Source organism: Stenella coeruleoalba (assembly GCF_951394435.1).
Source record: "Stenella coeruleoalba genome assembly, chromosome: 13".
Classification (NCBI taxonomy): Eukaryota; Metazoa; Chordata; class Mammalia; order Artiodactyla; family Delphinidae; genus Stenella; species Stenella coeruleoalba.
The window spans coordinates 42686342-42698744 of NC_137159.1; the positions used below are offsets into that span (position 1 = coordinate 42686342).

At 37.0% G+C, this 12403-nt stretch overlaps 1 long non-coding RNA gene across 3 annotated transcripts in view; it reads left to right on the forward strand.

Moving 5' to 3' along the window:
* LOC307196118 overlaps nucleotides 1–12403 on the forward strand; it is a 1219527-nt gene that overhangs the window by 695244 nt on the left and 511880 nt on the right. For all 3 annotated transcript variants that reach the window (XR_013831038.1, XR_013831039.1, XR_013831040.1), the window contains 3 exons: nucleotides 609–1312; nucleotides 1712–1796; nucleotides 3227–3323. This is a non-coding gene — a long non-coding RNA (uncharacterized lncRNA). The remainder of the gene's footprint in view (nucleotides 1–608; nucleotides 1313–1711; nucleotides 1797–3226; nucleotides 3324–12403) is intronic.

Genomic DNA, 12403 nt, shown 5'->3' on the forward strand with positions numbered 1-12403 from the left:
TAGCCGTTGAAGATATGACATAAACTGGTTAGAAGCAACTAGGCCCAAAGTGGCGGAAGATTCAACTTCCAGTGGACCTTGAGCCTCATTATGCATTCATTGTAATACATTAGCTTAAACGACACACACACAGGCACCATGATAGTTCCGAGGCTGACCATAAAAGGCCAAAAAGTGGGCTGTGGCCTAATTCCTGGAAATCCCCACCCCTTCCCCATAACAGTTGGAATAATCCTCTCACTCATCAGCCTATGAAATTACCCAGCCCATAAAAACTACCACCCCTGCACCAGGCCACCCTCGCCTTCTAAGACGGCCCACACTCTGTCTGTGGAATGTGTCTCTCTCTAAATAAATCTGCTTTCACTTTACTACGGCTCCCTCTTGAATTCTTTCCTGCGTGAAGCCCATCCCAGGGACTCACCTGAGAACTGACACCTGTGGTCTTCTCCCCCTCCCCCATTTTTCCTTTGATTATAAAACTGTAGCCCACTTAGTTACCGGGGCAGAGCCCTCTTGTTTGTCCGCGTATATCCTTCACAAGCATCCTATATTAATGAATCTACTTTTTACCTATCACTTTGTCTCTCTCTGGATTCGTTCTGCAGCGAACCATAAAGAACCTGAGCTTAAGTCCTGAGACAAGTTGCGTGGTTTCAGTTGGAAGACTGTGGGTTCAAGTCCCTATGTGAGGTGCAGTTTCAGAAGGAGAAGAAATAGCAAGGTGCGGTCATGTTTAAACTGGCACGTTTTACTTTCTATCTTGGAGGTTGGGCGGTTCGGAGAGGAGGCGAGACGGCGGGGCTAGAGAGGCTGTTCTGGCGGCTGCAGGCGTGGCCGGAAGTGCTGGGTCCCGAGCTGGAGCTCGAAACCTCGCGTGCAGGTTCTGCCTCTAGTTTCTTCGCAGAGTGTGTCAGAGTGGAGCTGAGCCGTCTGGACGATTCCAGGAGAGCATCTCACTGTTTTCGCAGACTTGCTGGCCTTGTGGCTATGACTGTGTGTTCTCTATCACTAAGTGGCCGTCAGCACCCCAAGAAGCAGGAATGAAAGTGGTGCTTTCTCCGGCCCAGGGTTCCAGGACACAGTCCCAGGCTGCCTATGGTTATGAGGCCGACTGAGGGTGTGAGGGGCCTTCACACCTCACTGCAAACTTTGCGCTCGTTTAACATTCAAAGAAACGACGCCTGGAAATTTCCAAACAACAGTTTTTTCCTCAATTTCTTCCTTAACTTTATGGAACAAGAAGCTGAGTAGGGCCCAGTATAGGGGCTGCTTTCTTTTCTACTCCCCTCGTATCAATATACATCTATATGTAAGTATGTATATATATTTCCTATGGGGAAAAAAAAAACTATGATTAATTTTAATCTCTTTAATGCACAGTGTAAGCCTAGTTGTAAGGAGCTCAATATAAACCGGGTAATATAGTTAAGAGCTCAGGCTCTGGAGTCTGACTGCTGGGTTTTCAGCCATGGTTCTACAACTTGTTAACCGTGGGACCTTAGGGGATGTTAAGGACTGAATGTTCTTGTCTCCTCAAAATTCATATGCTGAAGTCCTAATTCCCAGTGTGGCTATGTTTGAAGATGGGACCTCTAAGGGAGTAATTAAGTTTAAATGAGGTCATATGGGTGAGGCTCTGGTCCAATAGGCTTAGTGTCTATATAAGAAACACCTGAGAGTTGTTCCCTTTCCCTCTCCACCTGTCTAGGATTCAGCAAGAAGGCAGCTATCTGCAAGTCAAGAAGAAAGCCCTACCTGAAACTGAAGCAGCTGGACTTCTAGCTTCCAGAACGGTAAGAAAATAAATTTCTGCTGTTTAAGCCACGCAGTGTAAGGTATTTTGTTATAGTAGCCTAAGAAGACTAATACAGAAAAATTATTTAATTCTCTGTGCCTTAGTTCCCTTACTGTAAAATGAGGGTAACAGATAGGCCCACTTCCTAGTGTTGCTTTGATGAGCTGAGTGTAAGAAGCTCAACTAATGTTAGTTATTCATATTATAATTATTGAGAATGCAGTTTACTGTTGTCTTTATGCAAGTAGAATAGAATGAGCTAATTTGGTGAATGAGTGTTTTCTTTTAATGAATTAAACTCATTAGGTATAAGTATTTATACATATTTTGTATGTAGAAGAATGTACATGAACCTGAGACAAATCTCAGAACCTGAGATTTAAAGCTTTGTCAAAGAATGCTGAAAAGAGAGGTCTGTGGAATGTAAGAAGAGTAAATTAAACAAATTTTTTTTGATATGAATTTTGACTTTTTTTGAAGGTGTGACTCAAATGTGACCAAACAGACTTAGGTGAATATCGTTTTGAAATTTTCAAGGTTCTTAAACTGTACCCTAGATAACTAAATGCAAATTGTTAGTCTGAGATCTTTTCTCAGACAATGACAAGGAGAAAAACAAAAAGAGTATAGACTATATGGTTCATTTAAGTATTTTAGCCCCAAACTTCAGTCTGAAATTTTGACTGCAACGAGCTCTTTTAGTGTCCTGGAGACAGAAATTCAGTCAATTTAGCAAAGCAAAGGTCAAGTCAATTATTTGTTGTCCTAGAGAGGCAATTGAATAATTGATTTAGTTAATATTATGTTTCTTGGGCTTCCCTGGTGCCACAGTGGTTAAGAATCCGCCTGCCAATGCAGGGGACACGGGTTCGAGGCCTGGTCCAGGAAGATCCCACATGCCGCGGAGCAACTAAGCCCGTGCGCCACAACTACTGAGCCTGCGCTCTAGAGCCTGTGAGCCACAACTACTGAAGCCTGCGCTCCTAGAGCCCGTGCTCGGCAACAAGAGAAGCCACCGCAATGAGAAGCCTGTGCACTGCAACAAAGAGTAGCCCCTGCTCGCTGCAACTAGAGAAAGCCCACACTCAGCAACAAAGATCCAGTGCAACCAAAAATAAATAAAAATTAAAAATTAAAAAAAATATATTATATTTCTTTAATCTGGTAATGACTGTGAATTTTAGACAAAATCTCAATGAAATCAGAATTTTTCTTCCTACTAGTTAATACCTCAACACAGTGACATATGTCATTTTATAGACAAATTGCTTACTGCAGTAGGTTCTTTAATAAAGCGTTTGGGACCTAGAATTGAAAGTAGATGTGCTTGTATGGGTTGGGCAGGAATGGGGGGTGGGGAGGAGTCAACTGTCTTCAGACATTTGACTGATCTAACAAAGTTCCTGCTATTCCTAAAAAAATTCCTAGGTTGTTGCTGATGGCTTTGAGGGCAGAATGCAATTCTTATAAGAAAATAAGAAACCCGAGGGTACAGGAAGAATATTGATGAAAAATCAGAGATAAGGTAGGTAAAGCAGATTTCTCTGAAAAAATATCTCTTTTAATCATGTCTCTCCCTCTTAATTACCAAATCTGGTTAGTTAGAGGTAGAATAAGAAGAAAGTAGGAGAGAGATGGTGAATACAGAATTTCATTGTCATCAGTAAATAAGTTGTATGTGTCTATTTATATGTTTTACTGTCATTTTATAAAACTGGGGCTTAGTAGCAGGAAATTCTATAATGAATCATAAATATAACAATATTTTAATAGTATAAATTGTATGCTCATGATGCTTATAGTAGAATAGTAAAGTCTTTTAATAAACTCTAGAAAAACCTTAAATGTAAAACCAAGTAATGAAAAACTATAGGTTTAAAATAAAACACTATAATAATGTAATCTGTTTGGCATCTTAAGTTATCTAACTTAGTCTTATAAGTTCAGTGTGTAATTATATAATTCCTTTGCCTAGGGAAAAGATAATTCTTTTTTTTAAGGAATATTTATTGTGTGCTTATTACATGTCAGACATTGCTGGCATTTTAAAAAAAATTTTATTGGAGTATAGTTGCTTTATTTATTTATTCTGTTAGTTTAGCATATATGTGGAATCTAGAAAAATGGTACAGATGAGCCAGTTTGCAAGGCAGTAATAGAGATACAGATGTAGAGAACAAATGTATGGGCACCAAGGGGGGAAAGTGTGTGTGGGGGTGGGGGGGTGGGATGAATTGAGAGATTGGGATTGACGTGTATACACTGATGTGTATAAAATAGATAACTGATAAGAACCTGCTGTATAAAAAATAACTAAAACAAAATTCAAAAAATATATAAATGCAATAAATAAATATTCTGTTAGTTTATACTTTACATACAACATTCTTTTCTTTTAAGTTTTTAAAAATTTATTTTATTTATTTTTGGCTGTGTTGGGTCTTTGTTGCTGCGCGCAGGCTTTCTCTAGTTGTGGCAGGCGGGGGCTACTCTTCATTGCGGTGTGCGGGTTTCTCACTGCGGTGGCTTCTCTTGTTGCGGAGCACGGGCTCTAGGCGCATGGACTTCAGTAGTTGTCACGCACAGGCTTAGTTGCTCCACGGCATGTGGCATCCTCCCCGACCAGGGCTCAAACCTGTGTCCCCTGCATTGGCAGGCAGATTCTTAACCACTGTGCCACCAGGGAAGTCCCAGCATTCAGTTTTGAGGGGGTCTTCTGGAGGCTGCAAGTCCAAGATGAAGGTGTCAGCAGCATAGTTCCACCTGAGGCCTCTCTCTTTGGTGCGCAGATGGCTGCTCTCTTAATGTGTCTTCACATGACCTTCCCTCTGTGGCCGCACTTCCTTGATGACTCCAAAAGACAATTCTTAAAAAGTTCTTTCTCACTTAAGTTATTATGAATAAGAAAATATTAATGTACTTTATATGCACTTTTAAGTAGTGCATAGGCAGGGACAGAGAACATTAGAAAACTTAAAAAAAATGAGTGCTGGGGCTTCCCTGGTGGCGCAGTGGTTGAGAGTCTGCCTGCCGATGCAGAGGACATGGGTTCGTGCCCCGGTCTGGGAAGATCCCACATGCCGCGGAGCGGCTGGGCCCCTGAACCATGGCCGCTGAGCCTGCGCGTCCGGGCCTGTGCTCCGCAACGGGAGAGGCCACAACAGTGAGAGGCCCGCGTACTGCTAAAGAAAAAAAACAAAAAAAAATGAGTGCTAAAAAGTGAAGGAAAAGCTGTTTTGTATTGAATTTCCACCCAAAGATATCTGAGAAAGAATAGAAGTAACTAATATATCCAGTTTTTAAATATTGCTTTAGGAATAGTTTCATTTGCTGGAAAATAGTGAAAAGATAAGGAACAATATATTTCTCAGTAAGCTGAGAGAGTATATTTGACTGCAAGCTTTTAGTATCTACAAATGCTGTTTAAAGAGGATATTAATATCCGTTAATGTCTCCCAAGCAAAGCAAAGCAAATCAATGGGAAAAATATTAAACCTAAGAACATTTGGTAAAGTGGCTGTTTTCAAAATAAATATTATAAATAAATAGCTTTATCAGTAATAAACATTAAAAAGAACAAAAAATTACACTGAAGTTGTAAAATATGAAATTTCTAGGAATTATCTCAACAAAATTTGTCATACAAACAAATTTGAGACCTATGGAGGAAATAAATTTAAGACCTATGGAGGAAATAAATTTAAGACCTATGGAGGAAATAAATAAAAGACTATTTTTTCCTCTTTTGTATCTCTAATGCTTTGAATAGTGCTGGGCTCAGCCCATGAAATATTTGTCAAATAGCTAATGGATCAACCTTGTGGAATATGTAGCAAATAGTTTGGGAAATGCTTTTATGATGTAAAAATATTGCAGTGTTGACATTCAGTGTATATATACATATATAATGAATATGTATGTATATATGTTTGTGTGTGTTTTCTATTAAGTGAATATTATTTTTAAAATTGCACCCAGCATTCTACATAACAGGAAGTAATAGAGGCATGTGATTCTAGTATTTAATCAGATAGTCAAGGGTTGCAGATTTATTTCTTTTTTTTTACTTATGTTGCTCCTGAATTTTAATCCCTAGTTGTTATATACTCTAGTTTCTGGAAATATAAGGCCAGAATTCTGAATTACAATAAAAATAATCAAACACAAGCACTCGTACACACATGCATGCACACATACATAAACACACCCTACAGTCAACCAGTCAACCAGAGAACAAAACCTAGTGTCTCATTTCAAAGTCATATCATGTTTCATCCAACTACCCATCCATTGATCCATTGATCCATCAGTCCATTGATCTATTGATCCATCCATCCCTACATGCGTACATAAAATTAAGTTCATTGACCTCTATAAATATAAACTAGTATTAGCAACCTGTTTCAGTAAAGGAAACATAAAAGGTAATCATAGAAAGAGTAGAAAAAATAGAGTATTGCAGTGAAAGTCTAGGAAAAGAAGTGTTTCAAGGAGCTGGGAGGAGTCTATGGGGATGATACAGAGGGATTATGTCTTGGTAGTATTCTTTTGGATTCATTGCTTAGGATGCTACTGATGAATTTCAAGATCGCAGTTTTACTAGGTTCATTAAGTACAAGCCAAATTCAGTTAGATTGAAAGTAAGTGTGGTGAGAAGGAAGTAAGGAGTTGAATGTGTGGTATCCTTATCAGTACCACTCTTAGGACTGGGAAAGAGTGGCCCCTGCTCTCACACCTGCATTATAAAAGGACACATGCATCACAAGCACACAGACTCACATGTTTATTAAAGAACACATGGGCAGTACTGTTATCAGAGATCTGGAACTCGGTGCTCTTTTAATACGTGAAAAGAACCTAAACATCCTCTTTTTTGACATACCATTTGGTCTTCAGGGAAATGCTCCTTTTCATCTCTTGCACCATGTGTTTGAAACAAAAAGTGACAGTGTCTGAATGCCATGAAATTTGTGCATCAGGTTAATGTCAAAATCACCTATACCTTCAAAGTGCAGGAATGATCTGAGCACCAAAAGTGCTTAGGTAAAAGGAAAAAAAATATATATATATATAAATTAACTTGTCAAATTCTTCCTCTCACCATGGAAGAAGGTTGTAGATTCTTGCATGACAAAGTATCCTTCCCAGCAGTTCTGAGCTTCTATTCTCTGTTCCTCTGTGTTCCAATTCCTGGTTCTGGAGCCACTCAAAAATAGTACAGAATTTGTAGCATTTGCATGGCAGCTGAGAATCAGTTTGTAATGTTAAACCACATTATTATAATGATTTTAAAATTATTTTTACTTTATGTTTTTTGATGAAATATATTCAAAATTTGGATGCTTTGAGAACAATAACATTTTACATTTTAATTCTTAGATCATTCCAGTCAGTAGAACAAAAATAACACTATAATATTACTTATAAAAACAATTTGTGGGACTTCCCTGGTGGTCCAGTGGTTAAGACTTCGCCTTCCAATGCAGGGGCTGTGGGTTTGATCCCTGATGGGGGAGCTAAGATCCCACATGCCTCGGGGCCAAAAAACCAAAGCATAAAACAGAAGCAATATGGCAACAAATTCAATAAAGACTTCAAAAATGGTCCACATTAAAAAAAGAAAAATTGTGATTTTGATGAAATAAAGGCAAAAATATTTTGGAATATACTCTGTGAATTAGGTATGCCTTTGTCTGTTACACGTCCAAACATTGCAAGCTCAGCAAGAGAATGATGCCCAGACACATATAATATTTATTAAATTCAGCCATCTTTGATATTTTGATAATTTCAGTCACAAAAAAACCATAGTTTTATCAGTATTTTTCCATTTAAAAAAGTCATGAAGGTAGATTTGTCAAAGAAGAGAAAAACATTTTTATTTAGCAGTATGTTAGCTTGGTTTATAACTTTTAAATATTTAGACATATGGTTTGTGGGCTTCATTTGTACTCTTGCTTTGGGTCTTGTAAATTTTAGGGGTGGGTCTAGTGTGAATATATTCTTGAATATTTGTTCACTTACATAGTTTCTTAAGATAAATTTATAAAATAGAATTACAAAGGCAAAGAGAGAGACCTTTTTTGTGAACATTTAGATTTCTAATGATTTCATAGCAAAAGCCCCTTTAATAAGTGAAAATATTATTTATTGAGTACTGTTTACTACCCTTTTATCAGAACATCCCTCATAATTTTGTTATTGAATGTGTAAGTTATTACAGTGTTGCAAAATTCTGCAGAACTATTGCAGAGGTCCTGAAGAGGCAGAGAGGAAATCAGAGGAGAGCTGGGGAGGTACAGGGCAACTGGAGGAGGCTTTCTTTGGGTTCAGATTTTATCAGTGATCTCTGTGCCGCAGTTTAGTTACAAACCAAGCATCCCTCAGCCTGGAAATTTGGTGGTGGGCTCCGTGGGTCATATACATTCTTCAAAACAAATTGCATTTTGAAAGACTATACACAAATACATTTTTTGTTACAAAATATAAATCAGAAAATTTATGAAAGAATGGGGAGAATGATAATTGCCTACAATCATATATTGAGAGAAAAATTGCTATAGTATTGATACTTCTGTATATATATTTTCAGACATGTATGTGATTTTATATATATTTAAGTGTGTGTATATAAATATATATATATATACACATTTAAAATTTATCCCCCATTTAATATACTGTGAACATCTATCCACATCAGTACATATCTAAGGTTGCATTGCATTGGTATATGAATATACCTTAGTATATTCATTTATAATTTATGTCACATTCTTAGACATCTAAGATGTTTTTGTTTCCATAAATAATCCCAAGACAAATATGTCTGTACATAAATCTTTAGAATCTTGTCCATTTATGACTTTAAAGCATGTTCTGTGAAGTGGAATTACGAATTTTAAAATGAATACACGTTAAAGCTTTTGGTAGATATTGTCAAATAACTCTCCACAAAGGGTATATGTATTTTACCCTGCTGTATATGAAAGTGATTAATTCCTCAATTCACTGTTATTTTGTTTTTACTCTTTACCGGTCTCTATGACAATGCAAATAATTTTTGTTTTATTGTGTATGGTCGCAAAATAATTTAGATAAGCTTTCATATGTTTATGGACAGTGCATTTATTTGTGAATTGTTCATATAATTTCCATATTATTGTTTGATGTCTTCAAACTGTTCTTTTTTTTAAGTTTATTTTTTTATATTTATTTTTGGCTGCGTTGGCTCTTCGTTGCTGCGCGGGGGCTTTCTCTAGTTGCGGTGAGGGGGGCTACTCTCCGTTGCGGTGCATGGGCTTCTCATTGCAGTGGCTTCTCTTGTTGCGGAGCATGGGCTCTAGGCATGCGGGCTTCAGTAGTTGTGGCGTACAGGCTCAGTAGTTGTGGCTCGCGGGCTCCAGAGCACAGGCTCAGTAGTTGTGGCACACGGGCTTAGTTGCTCCGCGGCATGTGGGATCTTCCTGGACCAGGGCTCGAACTCGTGTCTCCTGCATTGGCAGGTGGATTCTTAACCACTGTGCCACCAGGGAAGTCCCAAAATTTTTCTTATATATACACCTTATACAGAAAAAAATACTAAAGCTTTGTCTCAATTTAACAACATTTAGAAAACTATTTATTGACCAATACTCTGTTTAGTGGAGGGCACTAAATAGACACATTGAAAAAAATAAACATGACGGCTGAGCTGAGTGACTTATTTAATGATCAAGCCAAGGAAGATAGAAGAAAAGGAAAGATGGTCTTCACACCCAGAAAGCTGTTTTAACCAAGACAGATAGTGATAGCATTCACATTGCTTCAGTGCAAGAAATCTGGCTCCATAATTCATATTGCTGTGTTTTTCATTTTTTGCTTTATATTAATTTATTACAAGTATAAATTTAATGAACACATTTTAAAAATTCAAATAGTATTAAGCAGCTTATAACTAAAAGAAACAGTATACCTGCCCTGTTCCTCCCCATCCTCTAAACGACTGTACAGAAGCAGCCACTTTTATCATTTTTAGTTACTGGAACATATATTTGCCTGTATATTTATAAGTAATATATTTAAACATCTATTTTTTGATCTTCAAATTTTAGATATTATAAATCAATTTCATGTTAAGAAAGGCTTTAGCTTTGTTACACTAACTCTTTCTTATACATGCACACACACACACACACAATAAACACCTACATTTCTCTTCCTATATTTCTCAAAATTATAATTTTTGTTTAAGTCATTGTTCTTAGTTTCTAATATTATAACTGTTACCTGAGATTTCTCAGTCTCAGCACTATTGACATTTCAGCCGGATAATCTTTATTGTGAGGGGCTGTCATGTGCATTATAGGGGTGTTTAGCAGCATCCCTGACATCTACCCACTAGATGCCAGGAACACATCCTAGTTGTGGTAACCAAAAATATCTCCAGACATTGCCAGATATCTCCTGGAGGACAAAATTGCCTCTGATTGAAAACCACTAATTTCATCTTATAAATGATCCATGTTATTATGTATTGTTCACCGCTGAAATTACATGTCGTACAGTTATTTTACTGTCTTTTCATATAAGTTTTGTTTCTATTGGAGTTAATAACTGCATTATGTGTGTGTCTTTGCTTCATTATATATGTAAATTCACTGACAGAATTATAAGACACCTCTTAATATGTCAAAGACATCTGTTAACCTGTCAGTTCAGTTTTCTCTGGGAGGTACCTCTATCCTCCTGCTCCAGGATGGACTGGTTGCTCTCAGTCAGATATATTACTGTCATTTTGCAACTTCTCCTTGTCATACTAAGAATTTCCTTTGCCTCACTAATCTGATAAAGCCCTGGATTCATATGTATTGGTTATAAATTGTACTTGGCTGCTTATAAAAGACACAAAACAACAGTGGCTTTCACAGCAATAAATTAACTTTTTGCTAATATAAAAGTAGTAGAGAGCTAGTTCTGTGCAGTTATGGTGGCTCCAAAAGTCATTAGGGATCCTGACCGCTTTCTCTTTCTGTTACACCATGCTCATGCATGGTCCTGATGGTCAAAAAGTGCCTGCTGGATCACTGCCATCACATCTGCACTCAAAGCAGGAAACAGGAGGAGGAGGTGGGGAGAAGATAGAAAGGGTTCTTGTATAAAATTTGGTTTGATTTTATAGAAAATTTTATGTTGGAAATCATGTTTTCTTCGATTAAAATGTTGAAACCATTCCCTCAATGTCTTCTGGCTTTCAGTGTTGCTACTGAGAAGTCACATATTATTTTGATTCCTGATTCTTTGTGGTCATTTTTTCCCCCTCTAGTTGCTTTTAGCATCTTTCCTTTATCTTTACTGTTTTTAAATTTCACGAGTCATCTTGGTTTGGATCTTTTTCATTCAGTTGTGCTGGACACTTGGAGGAGGTTTTCAATTTGGAAACTCAATTTCTTTTGGACAATTTTCTTATATTTCCTTTTTTAAAATTTTATTTTTTCTCATTTAAATAATTAGAAAAATTTTATTGAAGTATAGTTGATTTACAGTATATTTCTTCGATAATTTACTCCCCTCTACTTTTTTTATATATTGATTCTGGATGTTAATGCTCTAATTCATTAAATGCTGGAATACTTGGATTGATCCTATAATATTCTCTTGGTTTTTTTCCTCTCTTTTATTTTTCAGTTATTTTCTTTTTGGTTCTGTGCTTCTGATATTTTTTTCAATTTTATCTTCAAACCCCTCTCTTGAATTTTTTATTTCTGCTGTCCACTTATATTTTCTTGCTTGTTCTCTGTTTCTGTTTTATAGCAATCTCTTTTTACATCCTGATTTCAATAACTTCTCTCTGAGACCATTAATGATAAAGTTTTAGTATTTTCTTCTGCTTCTCCAAGGTGCCTTTTTCCTGTTTGCTTATTTTCTTTTTTATTTTCATTAAGGGATATTCCTCAAATATCTTGTAATGCTTTGATAATCTATTTCTCTTTAAGAGTGGGGTGCTTAATGGGTAATTAGAAGCTCTGTACAGAGCTCATCATCTTCGTATAGCACTGTTTGGTAGGGACTTCACCATTTCATAGGGAAAAGTCCAAAGTTAATATCTGTAGATATGGGTTTTTTTTCCAGTTTTATTGAGATATAATTGACATATAACATTACATCAGTTTAATGTGTATGACATAATGATTTCATATATGTATATTGTGTTTTCTAGTTCTGATCAAACTCCCTGTGGAAGACTGTTCTGACCCACTGCCCAGGGGAGGGATTTAAACTTGACTGTTAGCATTCTGGGAGTGGAGCATGAGAAGTAGAATGCAAACCTCCTTTAAGGATGTGTAATTGAATTAATTTTTCTGTTTTCAAAATGGCACTGTATCCCTGCCCTCATTTGTACAGCCTCAAATCCACAGGTTCTTAAGTTCAAATTTTCCAGAAACTTTACTCCAGATGATATGATAGGGGAGCAGATCTGAGGATCTAAATTCTCTTTATAAAGACTTCCAACGGATTCTCCCTTGTTCAGACCCATCTTCTACTTCTTCCTACATACCTGCTTACTCCTACTGAGCTTCTAGAGATTGTCTGGCTGGAATTGGTTTCAGATGTCATCCTAACTAG